General features: G+C 44.3%; 1 protein-coding gene across 2 annotated transcripts in view; it reads left to right on the forward strand.

The window, feature by feature from the left end:
* The first annotated feature begins 231 nt into the window (after window positions 1-231).
* Window positions 232-12,233, forward strand: part of Pafah1b1 (platelet activating factor acetylhydrolase 1b regulatory subunit 1) — a 77,502-nt gene continuing 65,500 nt past the window's right edge. The window contains exon 1 of one of the 2 annotated variants that reach the window (XM_070027504.1): window positions 232-608. The gene's annotated coding sequence lies outside the window, so the exon portion shown is untranslated. Of the gene's footprint in view, window positions 609-1,254; window positions 1,460-12,233 lie in introns of those variants that run through there. The other variant, XM_070027505.1, reaches the window with a different exon arrangement.

Here is a 12,233-nt window from a genome sequence, read left to right on the forward strand (position 1 = left end):
CGCACTCACGCACGCACGCACGCACGCACGCTCGAGGGCGGGGTCCGCCGTCCACCCACCTCGCTCGCCCCGGCCGCCGGCAGCCAGCCCCGCTAGGCGGAAGGCAGAGCGGCTCCAAGCTGGGCCCGGCCCCCGCGCGTGCGCAGCAGCTCCTCCTCGCCTCCTCTCCCTCTTCCTGGCGGGTCTGGGGCGGCGGCGGCCGCGGCGGCGGCGGCGCGGTGACGTCAGGGCGTTGGGGCAGCTCCTGTGACAGACGGAGCTGGAGCGGCGGGGCGGCGGCGGAGTCCGGCGGCCGAGGATAGCTAGTGAGCGGGCGGAGGAGCAGTGCCCCCGGGGCCTAGGCAGCGAGAAAGAGCGGCAGGGGAGCGCTCGGGCGCGAGCGAGGACCACCGCGAGCGCCGGGCGACGGCTCGAGCCCCGGAACGGCCGAGGAGCCCGCCCGCAGCCCTCCCCTCCCCCTCCCCGGGCCCGGGCCCAGCGCGCCATCCTCCCCCTCCCTCCTTCCCTCCCTCCCTCCTTCCTCCCTTCCCTCTCCCTCCCCCTCCCCCGCCGGTGGATGGGAGTGAAGGACGGAAGAGGCCCTGCGGAGGCGGCGGTGCAGCGCTCCGGTAAGGCGGCGCGGTCTGCGCCCTTCCTCTCCTCTTGTCTCCTTTACCGCGCTCGGGCGGCGGCGGGCTGGGCCCGGCGGCCTGACGATGTGGCCGCGCCGGTCCCCTCCCTCCCATTCTCCCCTCCCCCTGCCGCCGCCGCCTCCTCCTCCTTCTTCTTCTCTCCTCGCTCTCAAAATGGCGGCCGCGACGGCCGTTGAGTGAGTGGCACGGAGGAGGGGGGCCCGGCCGGGGAGGGCGCTGCCCTCGCTCGCGTCCTCCGGCCGGGGATCCGCGGTGCCGGCGCCGCCGCAGCTCCACCCGCACGGCATTCTTCCCCCCTCACCCCCCCTCCACGCGGGATCGCCCTCCTCCCGCCGTGACTTAGCAGGAAAAGTATTCTTGGGTGGGAAGGGCGTGGAGATCAGGTCGAGCTGTGATCTTGGGGAAAGGGCTCGACGCTCTCCTCCTGGGCTGCAGAGGCGAGCTCCGCAGTCCCCACCCTTCCGCGGTGTCGGCTCGGGGCCTGGGCTCGAGCACCCACACGGCCTTCCAGGCGTTCCGTCCCCCACCTGTCCTTAGGATGAGGTTGACTTGACCAGGGTGGCCCGCCAGCCTCCCCCCTCCAATCCCCCCCCCCCCCCCCCCAGTGTAGCATCCTGGAAGGACGGGCGGGCCGACCCCGGGAAAGATCTGCAGCGTTCATCCGACAAAATCGAGCAGGGTTTTTCCTTTCTGCTACTGGCTCCTGGGACGGGAGTTGTCTTTTGACGTTGTGCACACAGAGCTTCGAGGTCCCCTGTTCATCTAATCTCATCTCTCCACTCTTTTTGGAAACGCAGTGCCTGTATTTACCCTCTCTAGCCTCCCAGGTGAGAAATTACCTTTTGCTTCTTCCCGATCTAAGTAAACATCACAGCAGAGAGCCAGAGGAGGTTTTCAGTACGTGAAATAGGAAATAGCAAGGTGCCTAGCTTTATTTGTTATTCTGCTTTCTTCAGTGACTTAGCAAGAAACTCATTGGGAGGAGGGCAGGAGATTTTTCCTTTGACGTTGAGATTTGGGTCTAATACATGTCAGTCCTTTTGGTTAAGAAATTGTGTTTTTGAAGAGAAGCACCAGATTTGTGGTCTCTTCTCAATGGGCGATGTCATGCCAAGATTCCCCTCCCCCTTTCCTTAAGGAGTAATCAGGAGAAAATAAAGACATTACTGTAATTCCAACCTCTAAGCTCACAATCCTGAAGAGTCATAACGTTTTAAAGGCAAAACAAAAAATGTAGCCATTTTTAGCAATTCCATTTTTGTTGAGGGTGGTTGTTTTGTGTGAATTTCTTTTTGAGGTTAGGGCGGAGAGGACTGTGGGCCTTTCATACTAGTAATATTGTCATCCCCTTTACCACAGGAGTGTTTGCTTAAATATCTCCCCCACCCCCACCTCACGTAGCAGAGCTTGATTACTGCAGGGTTCAATCCCTTAATCAGGAATATTTCCTACTTTGGGAATGCCCATTTTGATACGATGGTGGATGTGTATAAAAAGCTCTTACTTAAAACGTTCTGATTTGGTTTTAAGGCATTAGCTAGCTTTTAATCTCTAATGGGTGTCTGTCCGGACATACTTTTGCAAAATACTTGGCAGTTGCAAATTGGAGGTTTTTTTTTTTTAAACATAGAAATGTAATCTGTATTTGGGGGTGTTTTATTCTTTCATGTTCTATTATAAATGATCATTGTTTGGATTGTTCGGAGACTATTCCTAAAAGAAATGTGAAATTAGTATGTATTTTTTTAAAAAAGGAACCTCGTTTTTCATATAACATTTCTGCATATGTTTACTGGACCAAGCCCTATTTTGGTACATCCTCCATCTCCTTTTTAAAAAATGGGCTAATAATATTTGTGGATGCTGTGAACAGCCATTGAGCTGAGAAGACTGGGTGGAGTAAGAGAGCAGAAGCTGTGAAATGCTAGATTGCCCCTTCATAGCATTTTTTTCTCTAATTTTTTTTTGTATTTTGCAACTAATTTGATACTAATTATAGCCAAAACAAAAACATTTCTCTGTAGTAAATCTTAATGTTTCATGTCTTATAGGATTTTCCACCTTCCCCTTCTTCCACCACCCTGCAGTATGGGCATTGAGTAACTGGAATACAAGCAGTGTCCCTCCTCAAGCAGGCACTTATTGTCTATTTTTGTGTGTGCATATATATGTAAACTACTTAGGCATAAATTTAAGCTCTTATGATTTTTGGTCATTCTGGTCAAATAAGTATAAATTAATAAATGCCAGAAATATTGGGCAAGAAATAGGAGTCGCTATACTATTTAAAAACCCCTTAGTAAGAATACGACAAATGTTTTCTTTTACTTTAGTTCACACTGAAACAGTAGTCTGTTTTTGATTTTAAGTAATGAGCATCAAAGATGAGAAAATAAAAGGATAAAATAATTTGCATTGAAGGCTACTTTGTATTAAAAATCTCTTTTTTCGGAAACATCATGAAGTAGGGAAGGTCCTTTAATTGGAGTAGTCATTTTTTTAAGAGTATTAAAATTACATAGTAAATGTCATTTTGGTCAACCTTACAAGTGTATCCCAATTTATAACCTTACATTTTTGTTGTTTTTAATATGATTAGAAAGTAGATGGGTTAAGACAGGAAGGAATGAGTCAGTTGGGAATATTAATTCACCATATGGTATGTTTGACATACCCCATCCACAAAAGCCGCATACTGAGTGGTGATTTTTCAATGACTATGAGCTTAATGTAATTTGTTCTGAGTTAAGAGAGCAAGTGTGTGTGTGTGTGTGTGTGTGTGTGTGTGTGTGTGTGTGTGTGTGTGTGTGTGTGTGTGTGTGTGTGTGTGTGTGTGTGTGTGTGTGTACACGTACGTGTTTCTGGTGTGTGTGTGTGTGTGTACGTGTTTCTGGTAAATCTGACCCTGAATCTTTTGCCGAATTTTGAGATTAACTACTTTAATTTTTTACAATCTTGTAATTATAAAACTTGCATTGTGATGGGATGCTCAGTATTTTAAAATTTTATTGTGTAATTTTCCAGATAAAGTATTTCTGGTGTGGAAGAGATTTGGAGATGCTTTGCAGAAGGAAAAAATTAATATCTCATAGTATTTGCCTTTTTAGCGCATCCCTGTTGAATTGTCTATACTAAAGAAAAACATTTTGTTTCCTCTTAGTTATGTTCTAAGTTGGCAGAGATGAGTATCCAGGAAAAAATAAGACCTTTTTGTTTACATGTTGTTCATATTCATAATTTGTCACCTTAATAAGTAAGCTGTAAAAATTAGAAGTTGTCAGTATTAAGATAGAGCTGTCTTAATAAACAAGCCCAAGGCAAAATATTACAATATATTTTCCAACTCTTCCCATTAAGTTCTAAAGCAGTGAGTCATGCATGCCTTTTCCAAAGGGACTTAAGGCTCAGTTGGTTTTAAGTGGACCTGGCTTGTGATATTAACTAAAATAAAAGAAATTGTCTTTTTGTAGAAGTACTTGGCTGATGGAACCTAGGAAATTATGTTGTATCTGTGTTTGTTGATTGTTCCTGGAGCTTGAACTCATGACCTTGACGTGGTCTCTACCACTTGAACCACAGCTCTGCTTCCAGCTTTTGGGTGGTTAATTGGAGATAAGAGTGTCACTTAGTTTTCCTGCCCAGATCTTCTGATCTCAGTCACCTGAGTAGCTAGAATTGGAGGCTTGAGCCATCCATGCTGATCCCCAGACAGATTTTTTTTTTTTTTTTTTTTTTTGGGTCCAGTCGTGGGGCCTGAACTCTGGGACTGGGGGCACTCAAGGCTAGCGCTCTACCACTTGGGTCACAGTGCCACTTCCGGCTTTTTTCTTTTTGCTTATGTGGTGCTGAGGAATTAAACCCAGGGCCTCAGGCATGCAAGGCAAGCGCTCTACCACTGAGCCACCTTCCCAGCCCCCAGACAGATTTTTTAATTGAACTTTCTTTGTTATGATTGGTAACCTTTGCCACCAATCTTATTATTATTATTATTATTTTTTGGGTCCTGTTGTAGGGCCTGAACTCTGGGCCTGGGCGCTGTCTCTCAGCTCTTCAGCTCAAGGCTAGTGCTCTACCACTTGAGCCACAGCGCCACTTCCGGCTTTTTTCTTTTTGCTTATGTGGTGCTGAGGAATCGAACCCAGGGCCTCAGGCATGCAAGGCAAGCACTCTACCACTGAGCCACCTTCCCAGCCCCTGCCACCAATCTTCTGTAAAACAACAACAACAACAACAACAACAAAACCCACACAAATACATCTTACTTGACAGGTTGCTTTAAGATGAAACTAATGGTCTACAGTATGAATTCTGAAAAGCAAATCTATTCTGGAGATTTTAGCTGTAGAGTGAATCCTAGTTGTTTATGATCAAACATTTTGGGAAATTTTTTACTTCATGAAGAAAGATGCTGTATTATGTAAGCCTAATAGTTAATTGCAGTGAAGACTTTTTGTATTCTGGCATTGCTGCTGGTTTGGTATGACACTTTGCACAGTCATTTAAATGAAAGTTTAACTTGTGCTAGATATATAATTTTTATCCTTAGCACGGCAGTCGACAGGTTTTAATTGGTATTTGTACTTTATATTCATTGGATACGGGCCTCATAAGTGCTTATTATTTTGATTTATTGTTTTCACTTTAAAGGATGGTGATATTTAGTCGAAAACTTGTAGTTAGGACTAATCTGCATTTGTCAAGGATACCTTTGGAATGGTATTCTCTAAAATGTTACCATTTAACATTGTCATAAACATTCCTGTAGAACCTTGTTGCTGTTGAGCTTGGTATCCATTTTTATTTGTTCTCTGACTACTTTTTGAGGTAGATTAGTATATGTATGGATGATAAAACTAAAACTCTGTAACATTTCTTTTCCTAAGGTCACATGTTACCATAGTGGCCAAAAATGAGATACAGTCACTGAACCATTTGGGAATTGGCTTATGTGATAAAATACGCCCTTTTCTCTTATTATAATGACTTAACTTATTTTGTAGTCACTTAAATTGACAGTTATTAACCAAGGTTTTGTGTTTGCTGTTTTGCATACATAAAGCCTTAATATGAGTAGAACAAAAGAAAGTACTTTAAAGGTAGCATTGATAGATAAATATTGCATTTGATTAAATACAGAATTACGTGAGAAGAAATGTGCTACAGCTTAATGGTAGAGCAGTTGTCCAGCATGAATCTAGGCCTGGGTTCCATGGGAGTTAGGAATTTATCCATTTGCTATCCTGATACTCTTTGTTGAAGCTGCCATCCATCCACAGTTAAGGTGAAAGGATGTTTTTGATACTTCTTCCAGAAATATTATGTTGTCCTGGGACCAAAAATTAAACTCCCACAAAATTCTCAGCTATGAGAAGTGAATTAATCCAACTGTATAATTCTGTATACTTTTTTTTTTTTTTTGGGTCCGGTCATGGGGCCTGAACTCGGCCTGGACGCTGTCCCTCAGCTCTGTAGCTCAAAGCTAGTGCTCTACCACTCTTGAGCCACAGCGCCATTTCCGGCTTTTTTCTTTTTTTGCTTATGTGGTGCTGAGGAATCGAACCCAGGGCCTCATGCATGCAAGGCAAGCGCTCTACCACTGAGCCACCTTCCCAGCCCTTTGTACACTTTTTTTACTTTTTGCTTTTTGGTTGGCCTGGGGCTTGAACTCAGGGCCTGGGCACTGACCCTGAGCTCTTTTGCTCTAGGCATGCTCTCAACCACTTTGAGCCACAGTCTACTTCTAGTTTTCTGGAGGAAAGAGTCTCTAGACTTACTATCTCGGCCTCTTGAGTAACTAGGATTACAGGCCACTGTCACCAGATCTGTGTACATTTTGATCGTCTGCTTTAGAGGCTTTTTGTTGACTAGAATTGACAGTTAACTGAGGTTAAGGAATTATCTGAAGTACTTCCCCTACCACCCCTCCCCCTATCCTGGGTCTTGAGTGAACTCAGGACCTGGGTGCTGTACCTGAGCATTTTCACCTAAGACTAGTTAGTACTCTGTGCTCCACTTCCAGCTTTTTGGTGGTTAATTGGAGATAAATGTCTCACAGACTTTCATTCTCTGGCTGGCTTTGAACCTTACAGGCATGAGCCACTGGTGCCCAGCTGCTTGGGTTATTTTTGAACTAGAGACTCAATTTTTGTTTAGGCTACTTTATACCATAAAACTGTTTATACTTTCTCTACCATCATCACCTTCTTTTTCCTCTGTGTCTTGCAAACATTTTTGCCTAGGCTAGGCTTGAGCCTCAATCCTCTCCATCTTTGCCTTCCAAGTAGATAGCATTACTGATGTGAGCTACTGGCACTCAGCTCTTTTTTTTTTTTTTTTTTTTTTTTTTCTTCAGTCATGGGGCTTGAACTCTGGGCCTGGGCGCTGTCCCTCAGCTCTTCAGCTCAAGGCAAGCTCTACCACTAGAGCCACAAGCAGCACCACTTCCGGTTTTCTGGTGGTTAATTGGAGATGAGTCTCAGGGACTTTCCTGCCCAGGTTGGCTTTTAAACATGATCCTCAGATCTCAGCATGCTGAGCAGCTAGGATTACAGGCATGAGCTACTGGCAACGGCATTCTCAGCTCGTTTTTTGAAAGCATTATAGAAAGTTTTGTGTTTTGCACATTGTGGGTTAATCTAGTTTTAACTTAGGTCAAACAAGGATATGTTTATTTTTGTTTTGGTGGGACTGGGGCTTTTAGTCAGTGCCTGGGTGCTTTCCTTTGCTTTTTCACTCAAGGATAGCACTCCATGAGCCACCGCTCCACTTCTAGCTTTTTGATGGTTAATTAGAAATAAGAGTCTCACAGACTTTCCTGCATAGGATGGCTTTGGACTTCAAACCTTAGACAATAGCCTCCCGAGCATCTAGAATTATAAGCATAAGTAACAGACACCCAGCAATCCTAAGTCCTACTTGGCAAACCCACCTTGGGCTTCTTAGGCAGGCACACTTTTTTTCCTCAGTACTGAGCCTTGTGGTCACTCAGCTTGCTTGCTCTGCTGGTGTTCTACCTCTCAAACCGTATCTCTAACCCTGCTTTTTGTAGGTTATTCTAAAGATGAAGTCTCATTGACTTCTCTGTTCAAGCTGGCTTTGAATTGTGGTCTTCCAGATACCTGCCTCTAGTAGCTGGGATTATAGGCAAGAGCCACTGTATCCAGTCTTGGATATATTACATAGTACTAGTGTTTTGTATGCATAATGCTTCTTCTTTGTCTGTACATGTGTGCAGGCATATATGCTTGCCTGCCTGTCTCTGTCTCTATCTGTCTCTCTTTGGTTTCAATACTGGGATTATAGGCCTAAGCACCACCATTCCTGGCTTCTTTTTTTCCTTCTTTCTTCATTTTTCTTCCTTCTTCGTTGTCTTCATCGTCGTCATTGTTGTCCTGTCAGGCCCTCAAGAACACTAGGCAAGTCTTTGTGTTTGGCTTTTTCCATTCAAGGCTGGCTCTATACTACTTGAGCCACACCCACTTTACTTTTTTTGTTGGTCAATTGGAGATCAGAGTAGACTTTTTTGCTCTGATAGCTTCAAACCTTGATCATATGATCTAGTTTCAGAAGTAGCTAGGATTGCAGACACGAACCTAGCCTAGCTAGGACTCTAACTTAAAAAAATAAACACAGCTATGTGCTAGTGGTTTGTACCTAGCTACTCAGGTAGCTGAAATCTGAGAATAGTGGCTCAAGGCCAGCCTGGGCAGGAAAGTTTTTGAGACTCTCACCTCCAGTTAACTACCAAAAAAGTGTAAGTGAAGCTCTGGCTCAAATGGTAGAGTACTAGCCTTGAGCAAAGAAGCTCAGGGATGACAGTGCCCAGACCTGAGTTTGGAGTTCAAGCCCCAGGATCAGAACACACAGTCACACATACAAAATACGCTGACTACAAAGAAGGTAGATGAACATAAGACAATTGTATTATTTAGTTTTTCTTGGTTAACTTTTTACAATTTTATGTAAAATGTCTTTGAGGAGTCTCTTGTCAGTTGGTTCATGTTTTTTTCCTTTGTTCTGGTCCTACAGCTTGAACTCAGGGCCTGGGCTCTGCCCCTGAGCTTTTTTTTTTTTTTTTGTCGGTCGTGGGGCTTGAACTCTGGGCCTGGGAGCTGTCTCTCAGCTCTTCAGCTCAAGGCGAGCGCTCTACCACTTGAGCTATAGCGCCACTTCCGGTTTTCTGGTGGTTTATTGGAGATAGGAGTCTCACAGTTTCTCCTGCCCGGGCTGGCTTTGAACCGTGATCCTCAGATCTCAACCTCCTGAGTAGCTAGGATTACAGGCGTGAGCCACCAGCGCCCGGCTGCCCCTGAGCTTTGTACTCAAGTCTAGTGCTCTACACTTTGAACCGTGGTACCATTTCTGTGTTTTTGGTGGTTAATTTGAGATAAGAATCTGGAGATAAGAATCTCTGATACCTAGAGGTTAACTTAATTTTGAAGGATAGGGTAAAGCTATACATTTAGTATTATCAGAAAAGTAGTATTGAATAAGCATATATGAATATTTTTATGGTGTTGGAGGTGGGACTCAGGGCCTTGTGTATGCTAGGCAGTTGTTTAACCAGAAATATTTTATGTTCTTATCCTAATTCCACAGTTTACCAAGCTAGCTATGTGTCGAGCAAGAATCTCAGTTTCTTACCTATGATGCTGACAGTAGCTAATTTAGAAAATTACAAATGAGTATTAGGTAATAAAGACTTCTGTATAAATTTCAAGTAAACTTATTATTTAGGGACTCATTGCTGTTAGTTTTTGAGACATAAAATTTCAATATGTAGCTAAGGTTAGATTAACCCTCCTGGATATTTCTGGGAAATGCTTATTGATTTTTTTGGGCTTTGGGTTTTTTGTTTTTTGGGGGCTTTTTTTTTTTTTGGGGTCCCGTCATGGGGCCTGAACTCCGGGCCTGGGCGCTGTCCCTCAACTCTTCAGCTCAAGGCTAGCGCTCTACCACTTGAGCCACAGAGCCACTTCCGGCTTTTTTCTTTTTGCTTATGTGGTGCTGAGGAATCGAACCCAGGGCCTCATGCATGCAAGGCAAGCGCTGTACCACTGAGCCACCTTCCCAGAGGGGGCTTATTTTTTTTTAGATTGGATTTTGCTATATAGCCCAGGCTGGCCTCAGACTACTTCTACTTCCTGAATGGTGGGGTTACAAGTGTGTGCCACAATGCCCAGACTAGAATTTTTTTTTTGGGGGGGGGTCTGGTCGTGGGGCCTGAACTCTGGGCCTGGGTGCTGTCCCTCAGCTCTTCAGCTCAAGGCTAGCGATCTACCACTTGAGCCACGGCGCCACTTCCAGCTTTTTTCTTTTTGCACGGCGTCACTTCCAGCTTTTTTCTTTTTGCTTATGTGGTACTGAGGAATCGAACCAGGGCCTCAGGCCTGCAAGGCAAGCACTCTACCACTGAGCCACCTTCCCAGCCCATATAGAAAGAATCTTGAGTGTGCCATACACCCAGTTTTCCTTATTATTAAGACCTTAAATTTCTTTGGTATATTTGTTGAAATTAAGAAACTTACTGATGGGTGGGGCTGGGAGGGAAAAACTGGGAGAGAACAAGGGAAGGGGTGATATTGTCTAAAGAGAAATATACTCTAGGGGCTGGGAAGGTGGTTCAGTGGTTAGAGTGCTTGCCTTGCATGCATGTGGCCCTGGGTTCGACTCCTCAGCACCACATAAGCAGAAAAAGCTGGAAGTGGCACTGTAGCTCAAGTGGTAGAGCACTAGCCTTGAGCTGAAGAGCTGCGGGACAGTGCCCAGGCCCAGAGTTCAGGCACATGAGGGACCAAAAAAAAAAAGAAAGAAACAGAAATATACTCTATTTGACTTACATAACTGTAATCCCTCTGTATATCACCTTTATAATAACAAGAAAAAAAACTAACCTTGGTATGCTGCTATAAGCTATAAAGTTCAGACTTAATTTTTTTTTTCATTCTAGATCTAGTCTAAGATACCATCTTGTATTGAGTTGTTATGTATTTTAAATCTCTTGGTCTGTGACAGTGGTTAGTAGTCTTGTGGGGTTTTTTTGTTTTTGTTTTTGTTTCTGTTTTGTCAGTCGTGGGGATTGAACTCTGGGCCTGGGTGCTGTCCCTGAACTCTTCAGCTCAAGGGAGTGCTCCACCACTTGAGCCACAGAACCACTTCTGGTTCTCTAGTGGTTAATTGGAGATAAGAGTCTCATGGATTTTTCTGCCCAGGCTGACTGAATTGAGATCCTCAGATCTCAGTCTCCTGAGTAGCTAGGATTACAGGCATAAGCCACTGGCACCCTGCAACCAAGACATTCTTGATCAGTAGCAGTGAGGTCCCTGGTTGAATGTACTCCTGTTGTTTTTTTGTTGTTGTTGGTCGTGGGGCCTGAACTCTGGGCCTGGGCACTGTCCCTCAGCTCTTCAGCTCAAGGCTAGCGCTATACCACTTGAGCCACAGTGCCACTTCCGGCTTTTTCTGCTTATATGGTGCTGAGGAATTGAACCCAGGGCCTCTTGCATGTGAGGCAAGCACTCTACCACTGAGCCACCTTCCTAGCCCTGTTGTTTTTTCTGATGTATTTTATGATGGAGCCTGGGCCTGTGAATTGTCTGTGGGGAGGAATGCCACAACTGTGAAGTATACTTATATTCTTACCTACAAACATTATTTACTAGTGACTTGAACCTTCGTCCCTTGGTTTAATGTGGTTATTTATCAGGTTTTTTATTTTATTTTTTTTAATACAAAGTTGCTACTTTTCCTTTTCCTACTTTAGAAAGTAATCCATGTTTTACCTCCTGAACAGGAAAAGTATTTACATACATCATTCAGGATTTTTTCTCTCAGGCAGATTAGTCTCTTTCCACTTATTAAAACAATTTTTATCTTCAGTATTATTATTTTTGTGTGCCAGTTTTGGGACTTGAACTCAGGGCACTGAGCTTTTTTGCTCAAAGCTACTCCTTGAACCACAGAAATCAGACATAAATGTCTCAAAGACTTTTCTGCCCCAGCTGGCTTCAAACTGTAATCCCCAGTTCTCAGCCTCCTGAGTAGCTAAGATTACAGTCATGAGCCACCAGTGCCTGTCTGTAGCTTCACTTTAGCTGTCAGGAGTTATATTGTCAACAATTTAAAATATTGTTATTTTGAATAACAGCCCGAATTGCCTAGGTTTTTTTTTTTTTAATGCAAATACTGGGGCTTAAATTCAGGGCTCTATCCCTAAGCTCTTTTGCTTAAGGCTAGTGCTCTACCACTTTGAGCCACAGCTCCACTTCTGGTTTTTCTGATGGTCAATTGGAGAGAAGAGTATCATGGACTTACTTGCCCAGGCTGGTTTTGAAGCGCAATCCTCATATCTCAGCCTCCAGTACAGCTAAAATTACAGGCGTAAGCCACCAGTGCTTGGCTTCACTTGGCTTTATTTTTAGTCACTTATTATTGTTTTATTTGGCTTTAGTAGATTTAAAAAAATATTATAGAGGTGATATATAGAAGGATTACAGTTATATAAGTCAGGTAAAGAGTACCTTCATTTTTCTTTTTTTTTTTTCCCCCAGGGCTGAGGACTGAACCCAGGGCCTTGTGCATGCCGGGCGGGCGCCCTTCTGC

Source organism: Dipodomys merriami, unplaced genomic scaffold, assembly GCF_024711535.1.
Source record: "Dipodomys merriami isolate MVZ:Mamm:240054 unplaced genomic scaffold, mDipMer1.0.p SCAF_19, whole genome shotgun sequence".
Taxonomy (NCBI): Eukaryota; Metazoa; Chordata; class Mammalia; order Rodentia; family Heteromyidae; genus Dipodomys; species Dipodomys merriami.